This window comes from Brassica napus, chromosome C6, assembly GCF_020379485.1.
Source record: "Brassica napus cultivar Da-Ae chromosome C6, Da-Ae, whole genome shotgun sequence".
Lineage (NCBI taxonomy): Eukaryota > Viridiplantae > Streptophyta > Magnoliopsida > Brassicales > Brassicaceae > Brassica > Brassica napus.
Window position 1 is genome coordinate 18,169,521 of NC_063449.1, and position 13,622 is coordinate 18,183,142.

Consider the following 13,622-nt stretch of genomic DNA (forward strand, 5'->3'; position numbering starts at 1 on the left):
ATAAGGAACATATACAATTCCTTTTCATTCATTTCTATTTAGGAAATAATAGAAGAAAAATATTCTCTATTTATATTGGCAAGGAACAAAATGGAAAATAAAAAAAATGGCAAATCTCTGTTAACGTAAGTTGAACTATACAAAAAATTAATATTTTTCTCGACTAATTTGCTTCCACTATATATATGAGAATTATTCTATTCATCTAACCTAATACAATCAACTAAAGTTCTACAGCAAGAGGTACACATTTTTTTCTTACAATTTTTAAGAGAAAATTACAATACACGAGTATTAAGATAAAAGAATAACATGAATATTTTATGTGTGCTTGTTAGATATCATGTCAAGTTTAAGAAACACTAGCGGATCACGGCTAGTTTAAAATGTTTTTAAACAATAGTTTCTAAAATGTATTTAAACAATAGTTTCTAAAATGTTTGATATTTAAAATGTTTTTGAACACTAGCGGATCATTTTGAATATTTTATATTTAAAATGTTTTTAAACAATAGTTTCTAAAGTAAAAAATGTAGACCAAAGCGATTCTCGTTCTATACTTTTTAGTTTTTACCGCTATAACTTTTCATCGTAAATAAAAAACCTGAATCTTAACTAAAACTATATTTTGACTCGCACGTCTATGCGGATATTTTCCATTTTATTTTATAAATGTATTTGATATTACTACAAATATTTTAAATATATGTTATTTCCATTTTAGCGTTATATTGTGTAACTTTATAATATTATTGTTTATATTTCTAATTCAACATTATTAATATATAGTGATTTGTTTAATACATTTTACTTTGTTATTAATTTTTATCACTTACGAATATATTTTTGAGTTACGTACAATAAAATAACAATCTGAAAAAATCAAATAGAAAACCTCTTTCAAAAAATGTTTTTTTTCTTTAATTTATACATTTGGCATAAAATATATTTTTAAAATATATTTATTTATATTATAGAAAATATGTATCTTTAAAATAATTTATATTTACGTGTTGTGTTTAAAAATATATACTTTAACTTATATCATTTTAGTATTTTACTGGAATTTATAAGTAAAAACATTGTTTTGTTTAAATAATATAGCCCTATTATTTTAGTAAATTTTATATATAGCAGCATATATTATATTAATTTAGTAAATTTTATTGATATAATATATTTTTGGATGTTATGATATTAATTTTGTATTTTAATTAAGATTACTTTAGTTTTTACAACAAATTTAGTTTTTTTTTGTGTTGTATTTTAAAAAGTTATTCTTTATTATCTATGGTTTTATCTTTTGTAAATTTGAAATATTATTGTTTTGAGTTTGAATGATTATTTTCAAAATTATATATTTTGTCAAGAAAACGTTGGAAAATTACACAACTATTTTTTTGAGTTTGGAAGATGACTTGAATTTTGAATTTTTTTTTGTTACTACATTAATAAATTATTTTATAAAAAATGTTTTAATTTTTGGTAATATTTTATATTTTTTTCTCAAAATATTTGGTTATAATTAAAATTTGATTTGTCATTAATATTTTAAATGAATTATTAAAATTTCATAGTTTTCTAATAACATATTTTTAAATAGTATATGTACTAAATTTTAGGGAAATTACCACAAATACTACATTCATAGTACTATTTTTCATGTCTACGCTAATCACTTTTACCCTCACTTTTAATGAAGGGTAGAAGACACTTATAGCCCTATGATTAACTAATCTAGACTTAGGGTTTTTGGAATATGAAATTTAAGATTCTAATAAATATATAAATAAATACTATCGCTGGTACCTGAGAACACAAGACACCGTTCGTGCAAGAGAAATATTGCAATGTGTACAAGATATTTTGAGATTGGGGCATGTAAGGCTTATTGAGCTTTCCAATCCCATCCGAACACAAAAGAGGCCTATCTCGGGAGTAGATCGTTTTGGTCTTTGTCGGATAGTGCAAACTCTGATGTGCAAAGTGCAGAGACGGCCAAGAGTGGAAGAGAACATGCCTTGTTGAGTGAGATTCATGTCGGCGATGCGACGGTCTAAGGTCTGAGATCAATCCAACTGTGCATTCTCAACCCAAGAAATTATCTCAGAGGAGCACAATCGGAGTGAGCACGAGAAGAGTATAGAGACGACGAAGCAGAGGAAGGATCTGAAGCTCCCCTGACACTGACACGAGGGTAAGAGAGATCGGATCATCCTTGATGTCGTACAATCCAAGCAAAGAGAATGGAGATCTACATAAGTCAAAAGGAGCGTGAAAAAGGGAGAGAAGAGGCGACGCCACCGAGCGATGTAAGCTTCGTCGATAACGGCGCCTTAGAGAAAAACTGGGGCGAACTTGACGTGATTGCAAAATTTTATAGAATATATTTATTTACCTCGTTTAACTTCTTCCTCTCTGACTTGTTAATCTCTCTCTCTCTCACTCTCTCTCTGAGCTTTCCTGGCGAACTCACATTGCCTCTTCGGTGGCTGTCGTGAGAGGGCCCCCTTTCTGTGTCTTTCCCCCCTCCTTTAGCTGAGTCTCATTTCAAGTGTTACTACCCAAAGGCGTTTGAGGAAGGTGGTTTTTGCAAGGCGGTGGTGGTTTGCGCGGCGGTCTGGAGGTTTGTTTGGGCCTCTAGCTTCACGATACATGTCTGAGGGGTCATTTCTAGCGCGTGGACCCCAAGCTCTCCTTGATTATCTGCTGTAGATCCAAGGTGGTTAAGTGTTCTATGACGAATAGGCGTGGTGGTTCGAGTATTATTTTGGGCGGGGGCTTGACGTTGAGGTGGCACACTTCTCCAGATCTGGACCTTAAGTGGCTCCTTTATCAGCTTGCAGGTTCGCTTCGAAGACGGTGGACTGAGCTCGTGACGGTGGGCTTTGGAGGCGAGGGGGTTTGGGGGGGGGGGGGGGGGGGGATCTAGATCTCCTCAAGCTCATGATCCGTACCGGCAAAGCCAACTGATTCCGGTGTTCTCCTTATCCTCTTCGTGCTTTCTCCTTTTCTTTCCAAGTTTGCTTTTCCGATGGTGTCTCTATGTCGCGTCTAGTGGTCATGCGTCCTTTTTTCTCCGGGGTTCCTTTCTATCCGAAGTGGCTCCATCTTCCGGTTTGTACAGATTCGGTACTCTGGCTTAGGAGCTAAAACGCAGTCGACGTGACGCTTTCTAGTGAGGAGGTTCTGGTGGGTTCCATGGCCGTCACTACTTTTGCCTTCTCTGCTTTTTAGGGTTTTGACTTTTGGCCCCGGTTGGTAGTGATTAACTTGGTTGTGTTTTGTTTTATTTATTTATTTTAATTTCCAGCTGTTGTATATTTAAAAAAATAATATGAAAGCCGTTATAAAAAAACTGGTATAACTTGCCATCTAATTTGGCATCACTTATACTTCATTTAAAAGACCCATACCACATTACTCTGATCACTTAGCCATATTTCCATTCCTTACAAATTTACATAATTTGTTATTTTAGTGGGAGTCTCCTTAATCTATAGGTTTGATTAAGAGTTTGTGGATGTTTTTACACTATGAGATTTGACTTTCGAGTCTCAAGAAGGTGCGTATTATGCAAAAAATATTAGAAGATAAACTTACAGAAGATCTTAAACATGGTGAAAAGAGTACTGTCAGGTGTAAATTTCGTAGGATTGACTCATTGTGGTGTAATTATTGTTAGGTGTAGATTTCGTAGGATGGCTCAGTGTGGTGCAATTATTATTTAATAGTAATTTTTCTTTATTATAATCCTAATCAAAAGATTATTGCAAAAGATTATTTGATAAAAAAAAATCCTAAATAAAAAAAATTTTTATAATATTTTTAAGTCCTAACCAAAAGAGAATTGTAAAATTTTATTTGATAATATTTTTAAAAGAGTGTTTGATGATGAACATGATAATAAAAATTATTTAATTAACAAAAAAAAAATGTAAAACTAGTATTGATACGAATTGTAAAAATAGCAATTTAATATTTATTAATAACTAAAAATAATTATTTGATAGCAATATATTTTTTCTAAAATTCTAAAGAGAAGATAATTGTACTAGATTATATGATAATTGTACTAGATTATATGACAGTAATTTACCTTTTCTAAAATCTTAAACAAAATTGTAAAAGAGTATTTAATATTATTTTTTAATTGTAAATAAAAAGGTGATTTATAAAATAGAATGTTCTCCTTTTTAAAAAATCTTAGGAAAATAAAATTTTTAAGACTTATTTAATAATACATTAAATTAGTATATAAGAACATGTATAATGTTGGCATTGATTCGATTGGTGTTGGACTGTTGATGTATTTAACTTTCTTCTCTTTTTACTTTTCATTTCTTATTCCGGATTGTGTTTAGTTTTTATGTATAGTATTTTTTCTAATCCTTAGTATTAGTCTCATCTTTTATATACTAAAGCAGAAGTCAGTTGACCAACAAAATTTTGACACGTGGCTTATGTTTAAAAAATAAGAATAAAAAATCTCAATCATTTACAAAATTAATTTAATTGATAAAATAAGTTAAATAACTGTTCCTAATAAAAGAACTCCACGGGACTGTTAAAAAAAAAGAACTCCACTGGGACCACGATCCCTCATTTCATAGCACAATTTAACTGCTTCATATCCTTTATATAATTTTTAAATTAACTGTTTTTTTTTATCTATCTTCTCTTTTATTCTGATCATCGTTTTATCTCTTCATCATTTTCTATATTTGAATGTAGAAACAAAAATCAATAGAGCTTTAAGACTATTTTTTATTCAAATTCATTTTTTTCTGCTTCTCGAAATAACACTCTCTTATTTCTTTTCTTATATGATTCATTTTGAAGTTTTTTATGGATTTTTCATCGAAGGAGAAAGGAAAAAGGAATTGCGGCTGCACAACGAAATTTAATACTCAAGACCGTAGAAATGCAAGTAAATATTTTACCACTTTCTTTAAGTTAACATGGAAAATTTTAATGTTATTGAATTTTTTGGGTGAATCTTAAATTTATCATGTATATAGTGCAAAAGAAAAACTAGAGTTCATCTCGACATTAACAAACATGAAGATAACATATTAGTGGTGATGTGTGGACGAGATCAAAAATAATATTGTAAACAGACGTAAGCTTATAATAACTTAAGTTATTATAATTTCTAGATATACATTATCTACAATTTATGGCTTAATATAAATACAAATTAACACTCTTCTAGATATGTTATCTACCATATGTGGTGTTAGTACATTTTTAACCAGAAAATGTATAGTGTTAATACATATTAAAAGTAAGGATTGTAGTACGGGACTAAACACTAGTAATTATAAAATTTATAACAAAACCTTAAAACGATTACATTAATTTCCTCCTGCCACTACTAAACCCACTACGTCGACTTCAATGATCCCTCTCCAGGCTCCAACACCGATTTCATTACCCCTAATTCTTCATACTAGCCAACGAATAACCCAAAGGTATTTCCTAATTTTCATTTGGTTTATAGTTTTTATTACTGTTGAAATAAACTTCAATCGCCTCTTCCCGTTGCAGATTTTCTGATCGCCACTGAGGCCAAAGCTCCGCGTAGCAAACCTCCTCTCCGTCTTCGACTTCAATTTCACCACCGCACTACCACTTTGTTCTCTTCGCCATCATATGTTCTCATTCCCACCGGTTTGTACTACCTTTTTGTTCAGTCCTTAACCAACATTTTCTCTCCTGTTTATCACTATATAATCTGATTTTCTGATATCTAAAAGGTTTTAGGAGAATAGCTTTTCAACCCACCCAATTTGGTTTCAGTGACGACTCCTTAATTTATTGAATTCTCGGTCTAAAAGAGAGTACAACGGAAGGTCTATTAAGTATGAAGAAGCTACAATCATCACTGATGTACCTTGGAAAAAGTTTTTGAATTTAAAATTGGTTTCTTCGTTTAAATCCTCAAAATTGAGTAAAGTGAAAGTTTTTGTTGAAGCTTTTGCCTTGCCTAGAGCTTGGACTAGGGGTTTTGGTTCTTTTTGGCAGGAGGAAGGAGCCAGTCCAGTTTATGTGCTCAAACCGTGAGGCCTTTGAAGAGATCAGTCCTCAAACTTATGTCTTCGAGCTTCTTAGTTTACTGCTCGGCGATGATTACACTGGGAAAAGACAAGGCGGTTTAAGCACTATGCTTAAGAGGTTTATTGATTGCTTTATTTACTTTTGGTGACGTGGTTGTAGGCCTGTTCCATGAAGCAAATAAGAAATAGTTCCATGTAGCTAAGAAGATAGATAAGAAACGACAATCAGCCATTACTAAGTTTAATATATTCCGCAATGACTGTACATGGCTCTGGCATGTAGTTGGAGCCGAGACTCAACGGTTTGTCCACATGACTAACTGGCGGTACGAGTTAAGCTACAACCAATATTTAAATAATATAACTAATCAAGTGTCACTTACCAATGTCAAAGCAAATTTTTTTTGTCAGGTTCATGAAATCATAGATAAGGTTTCAGCACGTGCTTGATGTTTGGGGTGTGAACAAATCGCTGAAGAATGTGGCTAAGAAGGCGATAAAGTGATCATAGGAGAGATGTGTATGAGTTATTCTGAATCTTTGTCTGTTAGAAGTGGTTATTGTAAAATTTACTATCTTTTGCGTGTGTGTATAGCTGGAGTTGGTGTGGCATGACTCAACCAATGGGTCAAACAAGACTACGACACTTAGTTAGATGGCCTCAATGGAGATGAACCATACCGACCTGAGAAGTGAATCATATGTCTTTTCTAGTCAATGATTAACCAACAAGTTGCAAATCACTATGTATATATGTTTTTCTGACAGTTATGTATGTATGCTTAAACAGGACAGTTTCAGCTAGAAATAAACTAAATAAATTTTGTTTTCATTTTTTAATTTTAGATGTGTTATGGTCGGCGGTTGATGAGACTTTAAGAGAACAAAACAAGTTGTTTTAATACCTTAAATTATTTCCAAACAGAAACCTCGATTTACATATAGTTACACATACATTACAATTATCAAGGGCCGATATACAAATCAGATTAATAAAAATTGGATTGTTTTTTTTGGTATATATATATTGGATCAAAACAAAGAGAAAAATTGTAACATATTATTTCTTTCTCTTCTTTAGTTGTGTCTCAATTTCACCTATTTTCTTAATGAAAGAGCTCGCAACTAAGAAGAATATGATTTTTGTTCCAACTCTAATGTCGATTTTTTATGCAAGAAAAGCATAAGGATTACATATGATTAAATCACACATGGAATTGAATAAAACTCACATCTACCTACAGTCTTTGATGCAACAAGTGGGTATGTTATGACTGTTATGAAATGATACTTACAATTTTACATGTTTGAGGCTAAAGTGTTTGTTCACAGTTAAAAAATAGTGGCATGTAATTTGAGAACGTCTCAAGGCTTATAAGATTATGTGGCGTTACAATTCTGTCAAACGATCATTGCAAATTGAAAATCTGCTAGATTTTAGTTTGACGTTTGGACACCACTAGGGCAGCTATTCTCGCGTTTTGGTCCTTCTGGCCCGAGGAACCTGCGTGTTCCCTTGCATGCTACTGTCTCAGAGGCTTGCTTAGAAAATCAATGGAGGTTACCTGCAGCAAGATCAGACATCGCTTTAGAACTCCTTGCTCACCTCACAACAATTGATCCACCAAACGCTGAAGCTAGAAACGACAGGTATGATTGGGTGGTTGCTGGTGTTACTTGTAAGGTCTTTTCTTCCTCTCGTACTTGGGAGGCTGTTAGACCGAGAACTGCCACTAAAGATTGGACACAACTTGTTTGGTTCAAAGAAGGAGTTCCTAAACATTGTTTCACGATGTGGATCGCAAACTTAGACCGGCTTCCAACCAGATCTCGTCTTGCTTCATGGGGTGTCCAGACTGATCAGTCATGTGTGTGTGTGCTTCACAAGTTGAGACTCGAGATCACCTGCTCTTAAACTGTCAGTTTAGTCAGGCAGTGTGAATGCTAACTGTTCAACGACTGCGTCCACATTCAAGACCTTTCTGCTCTTGGGATGAGTTGATGTCCTGGATCCGACGATCCTCAATCTCAGCTCCAAGCACTCTTCGGAAGCTGTAGCCCACTCGACAGTCTTTAACCTGTGGAAACACAGGAACAACATCCTTCATAACGGTATCAGGCTTTCAGCTACTGCTGTTGCGAAGGTAATTAATTCACAGGGAGGTTAGAAACACGATAAATGCAAGGAGAGGCAGGAAGAAATTCAAATCTCTGATGTTGCTTTGGATTATTTGATCTCTAGGGTGCCAACCAAATTTTGTTCTGCCTTTTTTTTTTCCTTTGTTTTTGCCATGGTAGAACAGTATTTTAGATTGAACTCTTGTACAATCTATTTTTCATTAATATGAAATTTACGGTTTAGCAGAAAAAAATTATAATAACAAATATGACTCAAATGCTTTTAGAATATGCATACAAGATTGAATATAATATAACTGTATAATACAAATATGTGGATATATTACAAGGCATGAACATCGATGGGTAAGCTATGACATGCACATCTATAGATAAGCTAAATCACATTTTAGGTAGGTTAGTTAATAGATAAGAAATTGTGGAGCTTAAGATTGAATTTTAGGCTAGATTTGTTTTAGTTCATGTGCCTTATGAATTATGATAATGGCTATGTAATGACAAAATAATTTTCCTATACTCTGGCTTTTAGTTACATAACTAAATATTTTTTATTAGAACCATTACATTTATACATGTTTTCCTTCATAAAGTTACATATTCTGTTCAGAAATATTATACTAAACTAAAGTTATCTTCCACATTAGATGTGACATCAGCATAGACAAACCACTAACTCGATATATATACAACAATAATTATATTAAATTGAGAGCACTATAATTATAATTTAATATCTAAGTTAAAACAAAAAGGGTTTATTGATATATACTGAGTTTATTTTGCTTTTAAAAAACAAAATGTTAATGAAAAACTAGTCAACAGAGTTTTTAAAAAAATTAGTCAACAAATAATAATTTAGTCAACATACATAATATAGTTCAGTAATATAAAAATTCCAATAATAAATAGAAAAACGTCTATAAAAATAAAAGGGGTGAAATCTATTTATGATATTTTCTTTTTAGTTTCATCAAGTTTTTAAAAAATCAACAAGAAAATAAATAAAAACCACAATAAAAAAATTAACACATAGTCGAAACAAAGATTTCAAAAAAAAGTATTTTTTAAAAATATGATATAATAAATAAAACAGTAAATATAAAACACAAAGGATTTATATTTATTATACTCAAAATAATTGTGATTTTTTACAAAAAAAATAATGTTACAAAAAAATAATGTACTGATCCAATAAAAAACAAGCCTAAATTTAGTATTTATATAAAAATAAAATAGTATATATTTGCATAGTCCAAACAAAAAAATGTAATATAAAATAATTTGACAAGAAACACATAATAATATAAATAAAAATAGTTGACCTCACATAAAAAATATAGAGAAATTCTTGGGTTCACCCCCTAGGGTGAACCTCTAGATTCACCAACCAATAGTGTTTGAGTATTTGATATTTGATATCTTTTAAAAAAGGAAACACAATTGAATTTCCAAATAAGATTATATTTTCAAAATAAAACAATAAATATACATAATATATTTACAAAAAATAAATAAATAAATATTGTTAAACCGTTAGCAAAATACTAAATCCTATACCCTAAATCCTAAACTCCAAACCCTAAATTATAAACCTTAAATCTTGGATAAACCGTAAACCATTGGAAAATTTTAAACTCTAAATCATACATTAAAAACTAAATCTTAATAACACTAAACCCTAAACCCTAATCATTAAACCCTAAACCCTTGGATAAACTCTGAACCCTCAGATAAATCATAAACTCTAAATCAAAAATATTTAAAATTAAACCCTAGAGTTTATGATTTATCCAAGGGTTCAGAGTTTACCCAAGGGTTTAGGGATTAGGATTTAGGGTTTAGTATTATTAAAATTTAGTTTTTAATGTATGATTTAGGGTTTAAGATTTTCCAACGGTTTAGAGTTTATCCAAAGTTTAAGGTTTAACGTTTAGGGTTTAGGGTTTAGGATTTAGGGTATAGGGTTTAGTATTTTGCCGAAGACTTAACAATATTAATTAATTTATTTTTTGTAACTATTTTTATGTATTTTATTATTTTATTTTAAAAATATAATCTAATTTGGATATTTAATTTTATTTCTTTTTTTAAAAGATATCAAATATCAAATACTCAAACACTATTGGATGGTGAACCTAGAGGTTCACCCTAGGGGGTGAACCCAAGAATTTCTCAAAAATATATAGACATCTAATTCATAAAAAAAAACACAACATCTATACTATTAAATCAGAATTCCTTATAGAATTTTCCCTTACTTTATAGAATTAGTTACAATGGTACGCCATTGCCTTTTTAATTTAAAAAAAAAGTCGCTTGTTTTGTTAGCAAATAACATTTAAACAATATTTAATAACACTAACATTTTGATACCATTTTTGATATCCCATTAATTTGCTTTAGATTTTTTTTTAAAACAATTTGTTTTAGATATTACAAGTATCCCATTATAATTTACTAAATATATATATATTAATACCCCAGATTAGTGAATCAATACGTGATAACTTTATGTTGACAAAAAAACTTACGTGACAATTTAAATAGTTTAACCCGCATGTTATATAATAACTTTTAAAAGATTTACTTTATGAGAATAAGTCTTTTGTGACAATTTTTTATGAGAATAAGTCTTATGTTGAATTCACATATTATGTTAATAGTTTATGAGAAAAAGAAAAAAAAAGAAAAAGAAAAAGAATTTTACCAAAAAACAAAATTATGATAAAAAGAAGATTGGATTCTTAGGTGTTATTGGTTTATATATTTTGATTGATTTAGAAATCCATATAGTATTTATAAATCCAAGTAAAATATGCAAATCCGGAGGTTTTTACTCGGATTTGAGTTTTTGTATTTTTAACTAAAAAATCCAAACAAATCCATTCAAATCCATTATAAAATCAAATATAGTAGTAAATCCGCACGATTGAATAACACTTGATTTGATACAGAATTTATGAATCATTAAACCAATAACACATGATTTTAATACATATTTGAAAATCATAGAAACAATAACACTAGATTTAGTTTGGATTTTCAAATCCATTAAAATACAACAACCAATAACCCCTAAGATACAAGCCAGGTGAAAATATTATTATGCTTTATGAGAAAAAATTTATGGTTTTCCATGGATACCAGATAACTCAAGAGTAACATCTTCTGATTTTCACCAGGATACATCGGATTTAATCAAAGTTGAGCAGGTGATGAAATTTTGAGGAAAAAAAATTCTCATTGATTCTGTCATGAGGGGTAGGAATGTTACATAACACCCGTACCTGTTTTGCAATAGAGCATGTAAAAACTATATGGTTCACAGATTCCCCTCTGAACCCACATAGTTGAGAGCAGTGGCGGATCCAAAATTATGTTTAAGGGGTGTCATAGAGTGGACTTTGGCCCAACACAAAGATACAATAAAGAAATTTTGGTAAAAATTAGGTGCAGAGGGAAGTCGAACTCAAGTTAGAGGTGTCAAGAGCAAGAGACTGAACCAATTTACCTGTGTCATCTGTTGCGGTCTTAACAAAACTCATTAAGATATATATATTTTGGGGTGACACCCCTATGCTCTACCTGCATCCGCCACTGGTTGAGAGCAAGGATCCACGCTTAGTCCTCTTTTGGCTAGAAGTTCCCCATCAAAAATATCATTCGAAAGTGCTCGCCACATGAATGATTTAATCTTAGCATTTGTATCCACTTTCCAAATAGCTTCTTTGAGCTCATTTAATGATGGTCTCGTTTCAGCTTGATGGCCTCATTTATGTAACATTCCTATCCCTTACAATATGTTTCTCTACATATCATCTAGTAACCAAACTTGACAGTATACATCCCATTTCTGTTATGGAGTCAAACCCAGTAGTCATCCTCGTCTGTCATCGGTTTCATCTTCATTAACCTGGTTATGTTCTCCTCATATAACAGTTTCTAGAGTTTATCTATCTTCCATCCTCTGGTTTGATGATCTATAAGCTCACTGGACTTCCATCTGAAATCCCTAAAATGTTTTGCATTAGAGGTCTCCTCACTGGTTCACCATGAATTCTAGGTCTGGGCGTTCGGGTACCCGTTGGCATTCGGGTCGGGTTTTTCGGGTTTTCGGATTTTCGGGTTTACGCTTCTAGGTCCCATACTAAAATTTTATTAGTACGGGTCGGGTTCGGATAATAACACTTCGGGTTCAGTTCAAAATTGTATTGCATCATAAAACTCATAAAGTAATCATATATCGTACGGATTCGGGTTATATCAGTTCGGTTCGGATATAACCAAAGTAAAAAAAAAAATAATTTTGAAGTAAAATATAAAGAAAAACATCTAAATTAAATAAAAATTAATCTATCACATATAAAATTGATAAAATAACAATAAAATGTTAAATCAAGCATGAAAACAAACATCATTTGTAAACAATATGTATTGCCTTATAGAGAGTAGACTTTTTATTTTAATGATCAAATTATAAAATACTTATTTATAACTAATTGTGTATTTAAAGCATTTATTAGAATTTTAATATTTATTATTATATATAATATTACCACAAATATTGAATTTAATAATTGGAATACTTATATATATATTTCAAAATATTTATATTGACTATTAATTTCGGATTTTTCGGGTTATCCGTTCGGGTTCGGTTAATAACACTTCGGGTTCGAATATTTTTTGTACCACCCTACAAGACCCGTTCGGGTATTTTTACGTTTCGGATCGGATAACGGATCGGGTTTTTCGGTTCGGATTTCGGGTTCCGGATTTTATGCCCAGACCTAATGAATTCATTTCGACACCCCACATTGTGATTGATTTGCCATTCCCCGCACATGTTTTGAGCCCCTAAGCTAAGAGTTCTTTACCAAATTGTATGCTTCTCCAACCATAAGATGGTCTTAATTAATCGTATTTTGGCTGATAGGAAATCACTATTTTTGAAATATTTGCTTGTAAACTGATGTATCTTGGTATTTACTAATTATTTATATATATTGTTTTTAGTGATTTTTTTTTTTTGGTTTTTAGTCTTTTATCTATGTTTTCAGATACTATAGGTGTAGATATAAGAGTTTAACTTAAACAATAAAAAGATAATACATAGATATAGATATAAAAGTCTAGTTATGTTAATGATTTATATTTTTTTGTATAATAATATTACAATTTTTATCAAACCGTTTTAGCAGTGAATGATATTTATTTAAATTAAATCAATTTTAAATAATAAAACAGATTAATGTACTACTTTAATATAATTTTATCATAGTTAATGCATATGGTAATTTTATTTTAATATAATATAGACTATAATTATAAAACTTATAAGAGCAGCATAGATTTTTTTTATATTAAATTTTTAATTAAGATTAATTTATATTATTATTATATTACATATTACAAAATTAATTA

The 13,622-nt window shown here is 30.7% G+C and overlaps 2 long non-coding RNA genes across 2 annotated transcripts; one reads left to right on the top strand and one right to left on the bottom strand.

Moving 5' to 3' along the window:
• Positions 1-1,758: 1,758 nt before the first annotated feature.
• Positions 1,759-4,366, bottom strand: LOC111206785. Its single transcript, XR_002659052.2, has 2 exons — positions 2,399-4,366; positions 1,759-2,254 (listed from the first exon to the last, which is right to left on the bottom strand). It is a non-coding gene; the product is annotated as an uncharacterized LOC111206785 (long non-coding RNA).
• Positions 4,367-5,153: 787 nt separating this feature from the next.
• LOC106417869 lies at positions 5,154-6,899 on the top strand. Its single transcript, XR_001283497.3, has 4 exons — positions 5,154-5,474; positions 5,551-6,385; positions 6,471-6,579; positions 6,655-6,899. It is a non-coding gene; the product is annotated as an uncharacterized LOC106417869 (long non-coding RNA).
• Positions 6,900-13,622: the final 6,723 nt, after the last annotated feature.